Raw genomic sequence first — 19312 nt, forward strand, 5'->3', positions numbered from 1 at the left:
GCCAGCGTACTGCCCCACATCAATAGATTGAAACAAGTGGGCATTCTAGGAGAGTGACAGTCGGCTTAGAATACACCAATCCTGCCAGTCAAAAAGGAAGAAGGGCAGGACCATAGGCCTGTACAAGATCTCAGGCTAGTCAACCAGGCTACTGTGACTTTCCACCCCACTGTTCCAAACCCCTATACCTTACTTAGTCTCCTCCCGCCGAGGACTGAAGTTTATACTTGCCTAGATCTCAAGGATGCCTTCTGCATATGCCTCACCCCAGCATCACAGCCCATCTTTGCCTTTGAATGGGAAGATCCAGTCGGGGGCACCAAACAGCAGCTCACCTGGACCCCCCACAAGGGTGTAAGAACTCCCCGGCCATCTTTGGGGAAGCCTTGTCTTCTGACCTGGACTCATTCCATCTGGAAGAGTATGGATGTTAGCTCCTACAATACGTGGATGACCTGCTGCTGGCTGCCGAGACCAAGGAAAAAGGTTGGGAAGAGACAAAAGCACTGCTCCAGCTGTTGATGGAAGCAGGTTACCGGGTGTCGAAGAAGAAGGCACAGAGCTACAAGGAGGAGGTAAGGTATCCGGGGTTTGTCTTAAAGAAGGACAAGGTTCCAGACCCTAGTTGGGTCCTATATACTGATGGCACTAGCCTGATAAAACAGGGACAACGGCTGTCAGGTTAGCCAAAGCGGAAGGGGCCATCATGACTAAAAAGGGATGGTGGGAATTGCCAAGTGGCAAATTATTGGTACTGGAGGAGCTGGCAAACACTCTGGTAATCCAAACACACCAAGCGATCCACCTAGGCCATGCTGCCTGCTCACAGGTTAATGCTGCCTCTCACGTATTCAGACAAAAACCTCCGGGTATTCAGCTGAAAGGCACGCTGCCCCTTGAACACCTGGGAGTGGACTTCACTGAAATGAAACCTCACCGACACTACCATTACCTGCTGGTCATGGTATGTATGTTCTCGGGATGGGTAAAAGCTTTTCCTACCTGGACTGAAAGAGCATCAGAAGTAGCCCGGTGCCTGCTTAGGGAAATAGTTTCCAGATTTGGATTTCCTGCCAGCATTGGATCAGACAATGGCCTGGCTTTTGTAGCTGATTTAGTACAACAAGTAAGCAAAACTTTAAACATCAAATGGAAACTGCACACTGCATATAGGCCCAGAGTTCTGAGATGGTGGAATGAACCAACCGGACACTTAAAGAGACTCTCCAAGTGGATCAGAGAGACTGACTGCTCCTGGGTGGACTTGCTTCCGAGGGCTCTGCTCAGACTCAGGATGACCCCATAGTGCCAAGGCTATTCTCCATAAGAAATTGTGTATGGGAGTCCCCCTCCCATAATAAAACAGGTGTCAACAAATTTGCCTCAGGTAAGGGGGGGATAGGATTTCGCAGCAGATGGAACTGGGTAAGGTAATAAATTGGGCAACTAAGTTTGTACAAGAAAGGGTGCCGTTCCCCTTTGGGGAACAGATTCATGAGTTTATGCTTGGTGACCAAGTATGGGTCAAAGATTGGAAACTTGATTTACTAGCCCCTCGGTGGAAAGGCCCTTATACTGTAATTCTAACTACCCCTATTGCAGTTAAAGTTGCAAGTATTGCCCCTTGGATCCATCACACGAGGGTGAAGAGAGCATACCATGCAGACCCAGAAAACACTGAGTGGACTGCACAGAGGGACCCCGCTGACCCTCGAGAGACTAAGACCATCCTTAAGAAGAAGGAAAAGAAGATCCCGGATGAGTCCCTTGAGGATGAAGCCGCATAATCAACTCCTGCTGCTTGGTCTCATCAATGTGCACATTCCTACGCCAACTTCCACAATAGCTCCAACTGTTGGGTATGTGGGGCTATGCCTCTGTCTATGATGGATGGACTTCCCTGGTGGCTGTCACCGCTCCGCCAAGGAGATTTTAAACCACTCTGCTCTTTTCTGGGACACAATCATAATCTCTCCCTGCTCTCTGGGTGTAAGCCAGACCTACAGTCAATAGACTCAGGTCGTAGGGTTACATTTGATATAAATGCCAGTGTAACAAAAGCCTAACCTACAACAAGCCCCGGTAAATCTACCTTATTTATATGCTAGGTGGACAAGACCTGTGTTTCAATGGTATGAGTATATTGTTGCCTTATTCATACCCTCTATAGGGACAACGGGTTTCCCTGGTGGCTCAGAGGGACCCAGGGATTCAGGAGACCCAGGTTCGATCCCTGGGTCAGGAAGATCCCCTGGAGAAGGAAAGGACAACCCACACCAGTGTTCTTGCCTGGAGAATCCCATGGATAGAGGAGCCTGGTGGGCTACAGTCCACAGGGTCGAAGAGTCAGAAACGACTGAGCGACTACACTTACTTACTTATAGGAACAACAGATATTATGATTAAAGTAGAGGCCTTGACTAATTTCACAAAATGGGCCCTCCTGGATAGAACAAAAGCCATCCAAGCCTTAAATGAAGAGCAAATCCAAATGAGAAAAGCGGTAATTCAAAATAGAATGGCTTTGGACATACTCACAGCTGCTCAAGGAGGGACCTGTGCTATAATAAAGGTTGAATGTTGTGTATGCATTTCTCACTTATTTGGCAATGTATCACTGCTTTAGATGACATGAAAAACGAGGTAAAAGCAATGTCAAATGAAAACATTCCTTTCTGGACTTTGGTCCTATCTTGGGTGAAGGGCAATTGGTGGAAAACTATATTTACCATTGTTATAGTTGCCTTGATATTTCTGCTTTGTGGATCCTGAATTTTACAATGTATTATGAACTTTGTAACCCGAAGGTTGATGTCATTCTCCCAAATTGGCAGTCGGAGAGCCAGGGTGCAATATATCCCTACGAATGATGCTCCTAATATGAGTTAAGAGCATCAAGAGGGGGGAATGAAGGAGGAAACAGACATGGCTGGACTCCGTCTTAGGCCAGGCTGCGAACATTAGGCTACACGCATGGTCACCCTCCCAATGGACTCTGAACTTTGTGCCAGGTGTCTATAGAAATGGCATACCAATGGAAAACCAGACCCCACGGATAAAAGAGCCTCAGGACTTGTACTTGGACTCTCTGTTGCCTAAAAGAATATGCTAATTATCTCTGTAACAGAACAAAGTGGTAAATTCCATTATGTTTATTGGGATATGACCACAGGCCTGTTGATATATATCCACTGTTTATCTAGTCTTGTGACACATGAATCATGGGTTAACTCTGATCGTATCTCTCTTTTACCTTGTCCAGACTAGTTTCAAGGAATTTGGGGAGGTGTGTTTGAGCAAGTACACTTAGGGTATATAAGATTTTCACAAAAACTAGTCGGGGTCCTTGGCTAAGAGGAGACTCTGCCTTGGGCCCACCGGTGTAATAAACTGCACTCTACTATCTGCATTGTCCTTCTGAGTGAGTTTGTTTCACAGAACGTGTGGCTACAACACAGGCATTATATGAAGCATTTTACAGGCAAGATCTTTTTTAATCTGCCCAACAGCTCTGATGTATGTATTTTAGCCCCATTTACATCTGTGGAAATGGGGGCACAGAGAGGTTAAGTACTTTGCTCATGGTCACACAGTGGGGAAAAAAAAAAGAAGGTCACACAGTGAATATCAGAACTGGGATTTGAACCAGGCTGATCTCACTCAGGGGTCTGTGAACATAAGTCAGACACCGTCCACCTTATTTGACAGCTGGAAGGGGATGGGGGAGACCCAGGTTAATGTCCCAATTCCCTTCCTCCTCACCTGGGAAAATTGTTTAATTCCTCTGACCTTTGCCTCCCACTGGTGTCTGTCTCCAGGCAGTTTTACATATAGCAAAAATAATGGGGAAAAACCCTGAGATTTCACACACGTTGTCTCCTGCTGAGATCCCCCAGAACAGAGTGGGTGGTGAGATGTCAAAGAGAGTGCGAAGATAAGACTCCCAGGGGACAGGGATCAGTGACGGTGGCAATGGTGGTGGAATTGGAAATGACCTTGAGCTTTTTAAAATCTACGCCCTAATTGTCTTCTAAGATGTTTCCTCTTTCCAGACCGGCACACCCCTGCACCACCCCTTCCTTACTTTATCAAAATCCCACCAGTTCTTCAAAGCTAACTCTGACATCATCACTGATACAGGACCTACTTGCTCTGTCTCTGGGTCTGGTTGGCTGCTTATCTGTCTGTAGCCCCAATCCGTGCTCATCCAACCACAGATGTAGGCAATTTGAGATTCATCACCGCCTTTTTTTTTTTTTTTTTTTAAATTTTGGCTACACTGGATCTTCGTTGCTACACAGGCTTTCTCTAGTTGCAGGGGCTGCTCTCTAGTTGCTTCTTATTGTGGTGGTTTCTCTTGTTGCAGAGCATGGGCTCTAGGCACGTGGGCTCAGTTGCTGTGGCACATGGGCTTAGTTGCCCTTTGGCATGTAGAATCTTCTCAGACCAGCAATTAAACCGGTGTCCCCAGCATTGGCAGGTGGATTCTTAACCCCCTGGACCATGCAGGAGGTCCTCATCACCTCTTTCACCAAGCTGTTTCTATTTCATCAGCTTCTGCCAGAGGACGCTCTGTGCTTGTGCCCCATGGACTATGAAGCCTTGGGCTGTGTGTAGTGGGCAGGCAAAGGCTGGCTGAACTGAATGGGTGTGAATAATGCAGGCCTGAGATAATTAGAGTAGAAGTTAGAAAGCTCCCTCCACCCCCATCTCCATCCCACCCCACCCCAGAACCTGAGGTTCTCAAAGCGTCAGTGGATGCCATTTCCTTCTGAATTTTAATTGGAAGATAATTTCTTTACTATATTGTGTTGGTTTCCACCATACACAACATGAATCAGCCACAAGTATTCACATGTCCCCTTCCTCCTGAATCTCCCTCCCCATCCTGCCCCCGCCCCCAGATTGTCACAGAGCACTGGGTTGAGATCCTTGGGTCATATAGTAAATTCCCACTGGCTATCTATTCTACATATGGTAATATATATGTTTCCATGTTATTATCTTAATTCATCCCACCCTCTCCTTCCTTTCTGAATTTTAAAGAGAACCTATAGTTTTAATCCATAAGTAAGTTTTCTTAAAAAAAAAAAAGTTTTCTTTTCTTTCATTTTTTTTTAAGTTGGAGCAAAATTGCTCTACGACATTGTGTTAGTTTCCGCTGTATACCACCATGAGTCAGCTATACATATACATATATCCTTCCCTACCCCCACCTTGAGCCTCCCTCCCACCTAGAAATAAGTTTTCTTTAAAAACAATTAGAATATTATAGACGAAGGAAAATTTCTTTCTGACCACCATGCCCGCTCTGGAGCCATCACTATTTTTAACCGGCGTGTGTAACCAGGCACATTCTGGTTGGCACAAAAGCCTGTCCCCGTTCCCACCATGACATGAATCAGTGTTGTGGTCTCTCATGATTTCATCATTCTGCCACTCGTCTTTGGCCAGTCACCAACCCCTCCCCAATCCCAAACCCATAAAAAAACTAGATGAGAAATGCTCTGTTGTGAGCTCAGAATTCCTCTCCAGGACACTCTGGCTACCGGCTTGGCAGCAGTCAGGAGTTTCCGGTAGCCTCCTTTGTGTCAGGCCAGGGGTGGTCAGGGTTGTCACAGGGAACCAATCCCTCAGCCGTGACTTGGCTGGGCTGCCCAGTGTTACCCTTCACTGGGTGGGGTGGGGGTGGGAGAGAGCGAAAGGGGGAAGCAGGAACTCTAGGCTGGCCCAGGAAGCAGGAATAACAGTACATACCTCGATGTGTTGTCTTGAGGATAAACTGAGAAATTGTGTGAAACCTGCACAAGCTCATGGCAGACAGGAGAGAATATTAAAAGGTGATTTCCACTGTTGACTTCAAGAAGGGCTCTTGGTCAGGCTTTCTTCTTTTAAGGGATCGCTACCCTAAGGAAGGGCTTTCCCTGTGGCTCAGCAGTACAGAACCTGCCTGCCAATGCAGGAGATGCAATAGACTCGGATTCAATCCCTGCGTCGGGAAGAGCCCCTGGAGTAGGAAATGGCAACCCACTCTGGTATTCTTGCCTGGAAAATTCCATGGACAGAGGACGGGCTACAGTCCACGGAGTCGCAAAAAGTTGGACACCACTGAGTGACTGAACTTACAGTGCAGGCTAAGGAAAATGATGTAACGACAGAAGCATGTTACTTGCCAGACAAAAATTACATGGTGGACTTGTGCGTACTTCTGTCGGTCATGCCTTTAGAAAGATCCTGCGGTCAGAGTGGGCCTGAGTCCTGGGAGACATGATGGTTGAGATTGCAGTCTCCCCAAGTACAATGTGTTTGGGTGGGAGTTTGTTTTTCAGACCACAGGCAATTGCATCAAATGACTAGTCTCTCTGGATGGAATTCAAGCCTGGGAATATCTGTGATTGTGTTTGGGGCAGACTCCAAGTCAGCCTGGGCAGCAAAGTCGGGGGATGCCCTGCCAGCTCCTGCTTAGTTGGCATCCAGAGGGGAGGAACCTTGTCATTAAACGGATGGGCAAGAAACAGCAGCTCCATGACTTCTGTCTGCAATTGTGGTCTCGAGTACTCTTCCCTTCCCTTCCTTTGGAGGTCAGTTTCCACACATTCTCAGCTCTGTTCCTGATCAAGGCACCCCCTCACCCTCTCCCCCTACTCTTCCCCATCCAACCATCAATCCCAGCTCCCCACTTTGTCCCCTGCTGATCACTGCTCCACTTCCCCAAAGGGACGTCTCAGGGTCGGTGTTCTGGGGCCTTCTCCCTCTCTCTGGTGATTTTCTAGGTCTCAATCATGGAATGGGCCAACTTAGTTGCTGCCAAATCTCATGTGACCCAGGACAAATGACCATGAACATTAAATCTTTCATTATCACTTTTTTTTGGAGGGGGGGACAGGGAGAAAAAATTTAGACCCTGAGCATCTTTCTACTACCAGAAAAACTTGCTGTGTATACCTCATGCTGATACACAGTCACTCATTTTAGAGATTAATTAGTGTGTTTTCATTTTTAAAAATGGACCCCACTCTATGACTTCATTTTCTTTTTCTTTTTTGCCAAGCCCCGTGGCTTTCTGGATCTTTGTTCCCCAACCAATGATAGAATCTGTGCCCCTTGCAGCAGAAGCATGGAGTCTTAACCACTAGACCACCAGGCAAGTCCCTGCATATTGTTAAACATTGTATAAATGGAGTTAAAATGTATATAATAGAGACTTCCCTGGTAGTCCAGTGGGTAAGATATTGAGCTCCCAATGCAGGGGATCCAGGCTCAATCTCTGGTCAGGGAACTAGATCCCATATGCTGCAAAGAAGACCCGGTGCAATCAAATGAATAAAAAGAAAAATGTATATAATAAAGCAAATAAACAAATTAAGAACTCCTTTGATCCTCTGGCCTTTTCCAGTATACCTCTTTTTTTTTCCTTCTCCCTCTCACAATTGAACTTCTGTAAAGAGAAGTCTCATCTGGTTTGTTTCCACATGTCAGCTCTCATTCTACCCTACTGCAGCCTGGCTCCTGCCTCCGCTGAACCCCATTCCATCTACAAGGACCGTGTTGTCCAGTCCTCAGCCACCAGGCAATTTGCACTGTGAATTCTGAACAACTTTATCTAAAAAAATTATGTAACTTGGCAGACCTCGCTTTTCCTTGCCGGGTTCGTATTGTGATTCCTCACTGTAGTAGACCCTGCGGTCCAGAATGATGGCGGTTGTCGTCCGAGTGGTTTATTGTGGCTCTTGAGGCTACGAGCCCAAGTATCTTCAGCTCAGGAAGAAGTTAGGAGAAGAGTTCCCTGGCTGCCTGGACATTTGCGGCCAGGGGACTCCTCAGGTCACTGGCTTCTTTGAAGCATTCGTAGCAGGAAAGCTGATTGACTCCAAGAAGGGAGGCGATGGCTACGTGGACGCGGGGAGCAAGTTTCTGAAGCTGGTGGCCGCCATCAAAGCCACTGTGGCTTGATGTGCCCTGAAGACAGAGACCAGTGACCTTGGCCCAGCGCCTCTCAGCAGACGCTTCATGACAAGAAGGACTGAAATGGATCTCGGATGCCTGGTCCTTCCCTGATGCTCCCATGGCCGCCGGTTGGAGCAGGTCTTTGTGTGTGGGGGGGAGTGTGTGTGTGTCCCCAGAAGCCTAATGTTGCTCACTGGTTCTGCTCCCCTCCCCCATCTCTCATCTCCCTGCATCCCCTGCCCCCCATGCCTTCCTTTTACACTCTGGTGTTTGGGGTAGTCCTGCTCCAGGCTTCCTTTTCAGGGGGAAGCCAAGAGGAGGATCAGGATGAGAGTCTCAGATTTCAGCAGTGATGGCAACAGTTCACAACTCAATAAATGGTGATGAGGTTAACAACAACAACAAATTATATAACTTAATTCAGATAGCTTCCTTTGTGGCTCAGCTGGTAAAGAATCCACCTGCAATGTGAGAGACCTGGGTTCAATCCCTGGGTTGAGAAGATCCCCTGCAGAAGGGAAAGGCTGCCCACTCCAGTATTCTGGCCTAGAGAATTCCAGGGACTGTATAGTCAATGGGGTCGCGAAGAGTCGGACACGACTGAATGACTTTCACTTTCTTCATTTTAATTCAGAGGGATAGAACTCTTGTCTGGCATCTTTAACAAAATGCAATGTGCCATAAAATGTACACATTTTGGGCTTCCCTGGTGGACCAGTGGTTAAGAATCCCCCTGACAATGCAGGGGATATGAGTTTGATCTCTGGTCTGGGAAGATCCACCTGCCTCGGAGCAGCTAAGCCTGAGAGTCACAACAACTGAGCCCACAAGCCCTAGTGCCCGAGCTCTGCAGCTGGAGAAACCACCACAGTGGGAAGCCCAAGCACATCAACTAGAGAGCCGCTCCTGCTCGCCGCAACTTGAGAAAGCCCGCGGGCAGCAGTGAAAACCCAGTGGAGCCAAAAATAAATAAATAAATCTTAAAAAAAAAAAAAAAAGTACACGTTTTGCTAAAGGGAAGGCCCTCCCCCAGTGAATATTTTTGTCTTTTCTATTGATAGACGTATCTGGAAGAGTCTGTGCTTTCATGTTTACGGTCAAGGCTGCAATTACTATTTCAGGGCACAAAACTTTGGACCCGGCATCAATCCGGGGAGAAGGGAGCAAAGTTCACATTTTCATTCAGATGTCATTTATAAACATAGTGATAAAAAGATCCTTAACTTAAAAACCTTGTCTTTTTTCATCCCTGTGTTCCTCTCTCTAACTATAACCCCCCACCCCCCCACCAAAGATGACCTTTGGAAACTAAATTTTCAGTAAGTGGAAACTAAATTTTCATTAGCTGTTCTTATTTTGTCCGAAATAACTTTTTCCCCCTTTATCTTATACCTGGAACCTCATGAATGTTTTTCTAGTGTCAATTATATGCACAGGCCCCTTTAAAAATGTTATAAGCATTTATTTTATAATATTTAAAATGTTTTAAATATATTTTGTTTTATAAAGGAAAAAATGATAAACATATCTGTATTCATACCCAGTTCAAATGGTAAAACATATCAGGGATGGTTAGAGCTCTCCTACCTAATCACAGGCCTCCTCCCCACCAGCTTAAAACCAGACAGAATATGGTGTTTATTTATGTCTCTATTCTTTATATTTTTGCTATTTGTTTGTATCCTTAAGCAAAATGCAGTCTTATATTGCATATTTAAAATTTTATAAGCATTATCACCCTGTAAGTGTTCTTCTGTAACTTAGTTCTTTCACCAAATATTATAAAGCTTTCCCCCAATACTTGTAAGCATCATTCATATTTATGTGCATATCTAATTCCTTAATTTTTCCTGCTATATAAAAATCTGCCATGAAAATAGCCCAATTTATTTATTCATTCTCTCGCTGTTGGATTTTTCAAATTTTTTCGTTCTTGCAAACACTACTACCTTAACTTTCTTTTATGTGCCTCCTGTACACATATGCAGGACTTTTTTTCCCTAGGACAATGGTCTTTGAACTTGGCTCAAGTTCTCCCCAAGATAATTTTGAAATTATTATGTATCTCTTTTCAAATTTTAAGTTGTCATCTAAATTTTTAAATCATAAGTTTATATTTATTTAAAAACTTCTATTGGAGTATAGTTAATGCATTAGTTTCAGGCGTACAGCAAAGTGGCTCAGTTATATATATGCATGTATCTATTATTTTTCAAGTTCTTTTCCTATTTAGGCTATTATATTGTAAGTTTAAATATTAGTGTGAGCCATGTGAATCTGCTATATTTGTTGGCTAAAAGTGATTGAATATTAATTTCATTTAATTCAGACAGAGAGCTGCAAAGAATGTCATGTCTTATTAATACAAATATCATTTAAAACTAAAATTGTTACTTCACTTTTCAACATGTATCCAATGGAATCTAAATATTATAGTAATTTGATACTTGCTATTATCCACTTTAAAAATACTCAAACTCTTCCTTGACAGGCCAAAATTTTACATAGCTATTTTTCTCATGTATCTTATATTTCCATTCCATTTATTTAATAAAATTTCTCTTAACATATTTTTTATTTGAAGTCTTCTAATGCTCTCCCAATGATATTTTTCCACAATAAAAATATATATATAGATTGAAATACTCATGTTTTAAAATTTCTTATGAAAGTAAGGCTCTAAGAGTTAAAATTTTCTTCTGCTTTGAGTTATAGCAACAATTATTAGTATATACTTAAGAAAAGCAAACTAATTATAACAGAGATTTTTTTTATAAATAATTATTAAATTTAAAAAGTGAAATTTGATTGTAAAGTCAGCTCCATAAGGTTGATGGGACTTAATTTGTTATCAGTTTGCCATGGATGAATGTTACATATTACTTGGCAGAGGCAAGATTCAGCATCAATTCTATCCTTATTTTCTATTATAGATGTGGGCTCTGAGCAACTTTACTCCTGAAAATAGACAGGAATAAAGGATTTTTAAGAGCAGAGTTTCTTAATTCTATGAACTTTTTCAAGTTTCACCAAATTCACCAAAAATTGCCCAAAGATCCATCATAGGAAATTGTTTTGAATGTCGTACCAGTTGGCAGCCTGATTTGATTCTCAGTTTTGTTGATGGTAAAAGAACTGGAAATCACCTGGCTCAGAAACGCAAATTTGCTCAAGCCTGTAGTGTCATTTTCTTGTTCACCTTTCAAGAGTCTAAAAGTCTGTATTAGAATTTTGAAATGATAACTAAATATCTTTCATGTAGAAGCATCTTTTAAGACTCATATACTCAGAAAGACTTGGGAAAATGAAAATATTGTTGATTTCAATACATCTGACAATTTATTTTTTCCAATTTCTTATGTTTCTATTTATTTTAAAATGTTTATGTTGCTTTACTATATAAATACACCTTTTAGAAAGGAAAGTTATTTTCTGTTATGTGATTTAACTATAGGTGTGTCAAAATATTGACACTACAAATTTAGCTCAATTGGCTTATGGGAGACATCTCTGTACAACCTCATTGGCAAACGCAGTATTAATTGTCGAAGTAATCATCCAAATTGGGCTTCCCTGGTGGCTTAGTGGTAAAGAATCTGCCTGCCAATGCAGGAGATTTGGGTTCGATCCCTGGGTTGGGAAGATCCCCTGGAGGAGGGCATGGCAACTCACTCCAATATTCTTGCCCAGAAAATCCCATAGACAGAGGGGCCTGGCACGCTACAGTTCTTGGGGTCGCCAAGAGTTGGATGCGACTGAGCGACTAAGCACACACAATCATACAAATTAGACTTACTTTCTGTGGAAAAAAAAAAGCAGGATTTCACTTTCCAATTTGAATAGCTATGTTAATTTATATCCCTGTAACAACCGTCTCACTTCTGAATTCTTGTAACTCAAGGGCCATGCTAAGTCACTTCTGTCGTGTCCAACTCTTTGCGATCCTATGGACTGTAGCCCATCAGACTCCTCGGTCCATGGGGTTCTCCAGGCAAGAAAGCTGGAGTGGGTTGCCACACCCTCCTCCAGGGAATCTTCCTGACCCAGGGATCAAACCCAAGTCTCTTACATCTCCTGCATTGGCAGGTGGGTTCTTTACCACTAGCACCACCTGGGAAGCCCAAGTAACTAAGCTCATGTAACCCATATAAGTTGATTCTGTTTCCACATACATCACTTATAAAAAATGTAAGTGTAATGCCCTGAACTTATTAATTTGTATCCCATGTGGTAGGTTACATTATTTGTGCACAGTTATTCATTCCATCTTTGCAATCCTGTCCTGCGGACAGTACAGTTCCCTACCTTATTGACTTTGAACTTGGCCGTGGGACTTGCTTGGCTAGTGGCAGGGGAGAGATGAAGTCTGCCATATCTGAGCAGAGGCTCTAGAGGTGCTGCAAGGTTCCCACCAGCCCTCTTGCTCCTGCTCTCCACCTGGAGAGCGTTGTCCTGAGAGTGCCTGCTGCCTCAGTCTAGGTCTTGGAATGAGAAAGCAAGTTGAGCAGACCCACAGTTCAGAATGAGGAGAGCATAGAGCTGCCCACAACCTACCCACAGAGGGGAGCAGAGTTGGAAAACCGCAGACTCCCAGTCGACTTGCAGCTCTGGAGTAAATATTTGTTGTTGCAAGTCGAACCTAGCGAAAGCTGACCAATGCTCTCTTTTAATGGCAGCATCCTATATTCTGAGCAAATAAAGCCCTGAATTTTTAGCAACCAAAACTTGTTTACAAATAAAACACTGCTCCCAAGTTAAAGCCTGGGAATAAACCATGGCTGCTTTTAGTAACGGTGACCAGTTCTTGCAGCAACCCTAATCCATAGAAATACTTAACACACCCTGCCCAGATACATGCAAATAGACTCAAATAAAAGTATCTAAAGTTTAAGTAAAACTGTTCACCAGCTGCATTCCTAGGTGTGTCTCATGCCTGTAACCATCTCATCAGTAATACCATTTTCTTGGCTACAACACCAGCCATATAAATATAAAAGGAACAATTGGATTCATTAGTCAATGTACTGGAATTTTAAAAGAGTTTTTAAATTTCAACATAATTTGACTTATGAGCTGCAAAAATAGTAAAGATCGTTCCTATGTACCATTCTCCAGATTGCCCCAACACAGCATTCCACATGGCCATGCTAGTAAAAGCAGAAAATTGACATTTGTACAAAGACATCACTTTGCTGACAAAGATCCATATATTCAAAGTTATGGTTTTTTCCAGTAGTCATATACGAATTGAGAATTGGACCATAAGGAAAGCTGAGCACTGAAGAATAGATACTTTTGAACTGAGGCTGGAGAAGACTCTTGAGAGTCCCTTGGACAGCAAGGAGATCAAACCAGTCAATCCTAAAGGAAATCAATGCTGAATATTTATTGGAAGGATTGTTGCTGAAGCTTCAATACTTTGGCCACTTGATGGGAAGAGCTGAATCATTGGAAAAGACACTGATGCTGTGAAAGATTGAAGAGTAAAGGAGTAACGGGCGGCAGAGGCTAAGGTGGTTCAATAGCATCACTGACTCAATGGACACAAATCTGATCAAACTCTGGGAGGTAGTAGAGGACAGAGGAGCCTGACAAGGCGTCAGAGAGGCAGAGACAACTTAGTGACTCAACAACAACATGCCCAATGTGTGTCTCTCCGTGTGTGTGTGTGTAGTTCTATATTGGTATGTCTATCACTGTTAGAATATACTGTTAGGATATAACAGTAGTGATACAAGGCTACAGTCGCATTCACCCCCAACCCTAACCACTGGCAACTCCTGGTCTTTTCCACCCACCTCTAATTTTTCACTTGCAGAATATTATGTAAATGGAATCATACCACCTGTAACCTTTCGCAACTGGCTTTTTACACTCAGCATAATGCCCTTAAGATCCATCCAAGTACGTTCTTTCTGTTTTTTTAACCACTGAGTTGTGTTTTACTGGGCTTCCCAGGAAAGTGGTAAAAGAATCTGCCTGCCAATGTGGAAGACCCAAGTTCGATCCCTGGGTTAGGAAGATCCCCTGGAGAAGGAAATGGAAACCCACTCCAGTATGCTTGCCTGGAAAATGCCATGGACAGAGGAGCCTGACAGACTACAGCCTATGGGGTCACAAAAGAGTCAGACATGACTTAGCGACTAAACAACAGAATTTTACTGCTTGGGTAGTGCAGCACAGCTTCTTGACCTCGAATGAACTTGTTGGCCAACCCAAATCAATAGCCAATAGCTAATGATTACATCAATCACTATCACTTCATGAGTCTTGAATTCTGATAGGCAATTTCCCTCCTCTTCTCCAGAACTGTTTCAACTATTCTTGGCTTCGTGTGTCAGCCACAAATTGGCATTGGCCATGGGGTCTCGCCATCTAGCTCTGCAAGGATTGAATCACCTGCTGATGCAGTTGCTGATTTTCAACACACCCTGAAAGGAGTTCAGGGTGGAGGGCAGATATGAGGCCCTCTGTGCTCAGGAAAAAACTGGCAAAACAGGTTTTCAGATAGTTAGATATTTTCAGAAGCTTATTTTATGAGCCCAATTCTTGTATCTCCTCATATCTAGAAAAGCACTAAAATCCTTCATGGTGTTGACTGTTTCTCATGACTTGCAGAAAGTTCATGAGACTAGCAGAGATTTTCTGGAAAAAATATGTGCTTGATTGTATGTACTTCCCCTTCACCAAAATCACATGTATATTGATCTTCCCCCCTGCCTCTTTGGAACAGTTTCTCAGAGCTATCTGTCTGAGGTTCTGTCTCCTGGTCTGCAGTTCTCATTTTGCCCCAAATAAAACTTAACTTGCAACTTTCATGCTGTGCAATTTTTTTAAAATTGACTCTTGCAAAAGTTAGAACTTTAGATGTAACTTGTCAAATAAAAATTCAATTGGGATTTTGATTGGGGTTGAAATGAATTTATGGATTAATTTGAGAGGCATGACTATCTTTATAATGTTTAGTCTTCCTATCCATGAACTTGGTATAATCTTTCCATTTATTAGCTTTGTTGTTGTTGTCGTTGTTGTAGTTGCACTTTGTTGCTGTTTAGTTGCTAAGTCATATCTGGCTCTTGGGGCTCCATGGACTGTAGCCTGCCAGGGTCTTCTGTCCATGGGATTTTCCAGCCAAGAATTCTGGAGTGGGTTGCCATTTTCTTCTCCAGGGGATCTTCCCTACCAAGAGATGGAACACAAGTCTCCAGCACTGAAGGCAGATTCTTTACCACTGAGCCCCATCTAGGAAGCCCCAACCACATATACCCTCTTTAAAGTAAAATCTAATCTCCCTAAAACCGAGTTCCCTTGCTGAGTTTATGATTAACCTCTCTATCGTTAACTTTATTCTCTTTCTTGTCCTGCCTCATCCCCCTTTGTTGTTTGGTCGCCAATAATGTCCTACTCTTTGTGACCCTATGGACTGTAGCATGCTAAGCTTCCTTGTGCTTAACCATCTCCCAGAGTTTGCTCAAACTCATGTCCACTGAGTCAGTGATGCCATACAACCATCTTATCCTCTGTCATCTCCTTTTCCTCCTGCCTTCAATTTTTCCCATCATCAAGGTCTTTTCCAGTCAGTCAGCTGTTCTCCTCAGATGGCCAAAATATTGGAGCTTCAGCTTCAGCATCAGTCCTTCCAATGACTATTCAGGGTTGATATCCTTTAGGATTGACTGGTTTGATCTCCGTGGTGTCCAAGGGGCTCTCAAGAGTCTTCTCCAGCACCAAGGTTCAAAAGCATCAATTCTTTGGTGCTCAGCCTACATTATGGTCCAACTCTCACATCTTACATGACTACTGAAAAAATCACAGCTTTGAATATATGGACCTTTGTCAGCAAAGTGATGTCTCTGCTTTTTAATGTGCTGTCTAGGTTTGTCATAGCTTTTCTTCCAAAGAGCAAGTGTCTTTTAATTTCATTGCTGCAGTCAGTGTCCACAGTGATTTTGGAGCCCAAGGAAAAAAAAATCTGTCACTGTTTTCATTTTTTCCTGATCTATTTGCCATGAAGTGATGGGACTGGATGCCACGATCTCAGTATTTTGAATGCTGAGTTTTAACCCAACTTTTTCACTCTCTTCTTTTGCCTTCATCAAGAGGCTCTTTAGGTCATCTTTGCTTTCTGCCATTAGGGTGGTATCATCTGTGTCACCCTGTGGCATAGGGTGGCATATCTGTGGTTATTAATATTTCTCCCAGAAATCTTGATTCCAGCTTGTGAGTCATCCAGCCAGGCATTTAGCATGATATATGAGGAAAATCAAAGAAAAGGGGGATTGAAACCAAACAAGACCCAGTGGGACCCTCCTGAGTTTAAAAAAAAAAAAGCCCCTTTATGTCCATTTCTTATTTGTAGAAAAAGGCTGTAGCCTCCTAGATCTTCCCTGAATTCCACAGAGCAGACTCAAGCAGATACTAATTAGGAAAGTGAGGGAACACAGGAACAAAAGAAAAGTAGTCAAGAAACAATAGCTCAGCAGCAAAACAGAGTACTATTACCTCTTCAAGGGATATACATACAATCCGATCCAAATCTTTGAATTGTTCTGCAAGAAATAAGACCCCTCTTACCAGGTGAAGGATGGGCATACATGTTGATCACAAGCACATAGACCCCAGACTAGTTTGTGTCAACTAAAAATTGGCACTTGCCGTCTACCTATCTATCACTACAAGGATTAAGTTGTCTGCTGCTGGAGCTGCTGACCTTCAATACTCCTTGAAAGGAGTTGAGGGTGGAGACCAGAAATGAGGCACTCTGTGCTTGGGGGCAAAACTGGCAGGATAGATTTTCAGATAGATATTTTCAGGAACTGATTTTATGAGCCCAATTCTTGGATCTTCCCATATCTAGAAAAGCACTAAAATCCTTCATGGTGACAACTGTTCCTCATAACTAGCAAAGGTTTCAATCAACTAGTAGAAACTTTCTGGAAAAATATGTGCTTGACTGCATGTGTTTCCCCTTCACCAAAAATCACATATACACTCACCTTGCCCCCTTGGCTCTTTGGAGCAGTTTCTCAGAGCTATTTGAGGTGCTGTCTCCCCAGGCTGCAGTCCTCATTTTGCCCCAAATAAAACTTAACTTGCAACTCTCACATTGTGCATTTTTAAAAAATTGACAGTTGGAACCAGAAGGTTGATGATTAAGAGTCCCAAACACCACCCTGTTGCCTCACCATTACTGACCAATGAGAAGAAAGTCATGTACCCTGCAACTCTCACCCCAAATGTTGCCCTTAAAAGCTCTTCCCTGAAAGTCATTGGAGAGTTTGAATTTTTTTGAGCATGAGCTGCCTGATCTCCTTGCTTGGCACCTGCAGTAAACATCACAATTCCCCACAACCTAATATCAGTAGATTGGCTTTGGTGAAAGTGAAAAGTGAAGGTTGCCCAGTCATGTCTGACTCTTTGCAACTCCATGGACTATACAGCCCATGGAATTCTCCAGACCAGATAGAGTTGGCCTAATGAACCCAAGTTCAGTTGGGTAACAAAAGCAGTTGTATCATTGTAAGGAAATGGTGTACTTGGATGAAATAATATTATTCTTAAGGCAGGAAAAAATTTGAACATAGAATTCTCTCTCTGCCCATTTGAACCACTACTGTCTTCCCTATAGTGTGCGTTGTACACCTGCATTATACGGTAACTGTCTTGATATTGTTGTTTAGTCGCTAAGTCATGTCTGACTCTTTTACCATCCCATGGACTGTAACTCACGAGACTCTTCAGCCATGGGATTTCCCAGGCAAGAATACTGGAGTGAGTTGCCATTTCCTCCTTCAGAGGATCTTCCCAACCCAGGAATCGAATCTGCCTCTCCTACAGTGCAGGTGGATTCTTTACTACTGAGCCACTGGGGAAGCCTATTATACGTTAACTAGATCCACTAGAAGACAGAGGAAGGCCTACTTTCAAAAAGAAGAGAAGGAGGGAGATTTTTCTCCTGGCGCCAGCAAGATAATTCCTTAGGAGATAACATTTCTCTTTGAATCCTGGAAGGGGTCACAGTAACCAATTTACTTCCTTGGACTAGATCATCAACATGTTACTTTGATGTAACACACTTTGTCTCAAAAACTGAAGTGACTTGACCTCTAACAGAGCAGTGCTCAGAGTTTTCTGAATGACTTTCCTGAATCATAATCCTTCAGCTGGCTGGAATAAAAATTTCCCTTGTTTTCTTAGGTTGACTATTGACTGTTTTTGTTGACAACTTGCATTCATTCACACATCCCAGAGAAAAAGTTTTGTGCATACACATTGGATCAGGTACTGTGAAAGGTGCTGGTTGGACATATGGGGATGAATAAAATAGACATCAAATAAAAAAATCACACCAGTAAATAAATAGGTAGGAATAGTGCTAAGTGCCCTGGGGTGGGGCAGGGGGTGGGGGTGGGATGGGAGGAAAGCCAGGGTTAGATGAATGAGAGTTACAAAGCAGAAGGGTATATGAGAGGCAGACGCAGGGAGGACTTGGGGGAATACCTGTCCTTAGGTGGAGGTCACAGCAGGAGATTTGAGAACCTGAATTAAGATGTGATGAGTTTAGGGTCCTGAGACACATCCAGACTGGAAGACGTTGGGAATATGGAGAGTCTGGGACTCTGGCATCAGAGCTAGGTGGAAGATCAAGGATGGTTGTTCTTCAGTGGACCAGTGTGTCGGAGTCTTTGCGACCCCATTGACTGCAGCACGCTAGACTTCCCTGTACTTCACGATCTCCCAGAGTTTGATCAAACTCAAGTCCATTGAGTTGGTGATACCATCCAACCATGTCATCCTCTGTGCTCCTCTTCAGACATGTTATCCTCTAAAGACAGAGGATAGTAATCTCTATGGAGAAGGTTACGGTTAAACCACAAACAGGGGTAAGACTCCTCCAAATAAGACTGCAGAATGAGAAGACAGGCAGGCAGAGAAGGTAGAAAAGTGCTAGTTGGGGGTGGTGGCAGCGTCTGCATCCCTGTGCCTCCAGCACACAAAACAGGGCTCAGAACTTAATAGCTGCTCAGTACCCTGCAGGCGGCGGCTCAGGGAATGAACGACCTTCTCAGTGCAGCCTCGGTTAAGTCCCTTCCTCTCTGGACTCTCTTTTCCCTGTAGAATGACAGTAACTTCTCTGTCAGGCGGGCTCGGCTTTCGCGGACGCAGCGCCAGCGGGGCGCTGGACCTGCTGCGCGGGTATCCGCTGGAGGGCGAAAGCCGCCGGGACAGCCCAGGACAGTGGCCTCACCTCCTGCGCGATCGCCGGAGAGTGCCCGGGATGCGCTGGGTGGGAGAGGGCGTGGGCGCGGGGGACGGCTCCTGTGCCCAGAGCAGCGGGGTCCGGGCAAGGAAGCCGAGCGTGACT

The 19312-nt window shown here is 43.8% G+C and overlaps 1 pseudogene; it reads left to right on the forward strand.

The window, feature by feature from the left end:
* Positions 1-7695: 7695 nt before the first annotated feature.
* Positions 7696-7983, forward strand: LOC122693501 (annotated as a pseudogene).
* The last annotated feature ends 11329 nt before the right edge of the window (positions 7984-19312 follow it).

The sequence above is a fragment of the Cervus elaphus genome, chromosome 5, assembly GCF_910594005.1.
Source record: "Cervus elaphus chromosome 5, mCerEla1.1, whole genome shotgun sequence".
Taxonomy (NCBI): domain Eukaryota; kingdom Metazoa; phylum Chordata; class Mammalia; order Artiodactyla; family Cervidae; genus Cervus; species Cervus elaphus.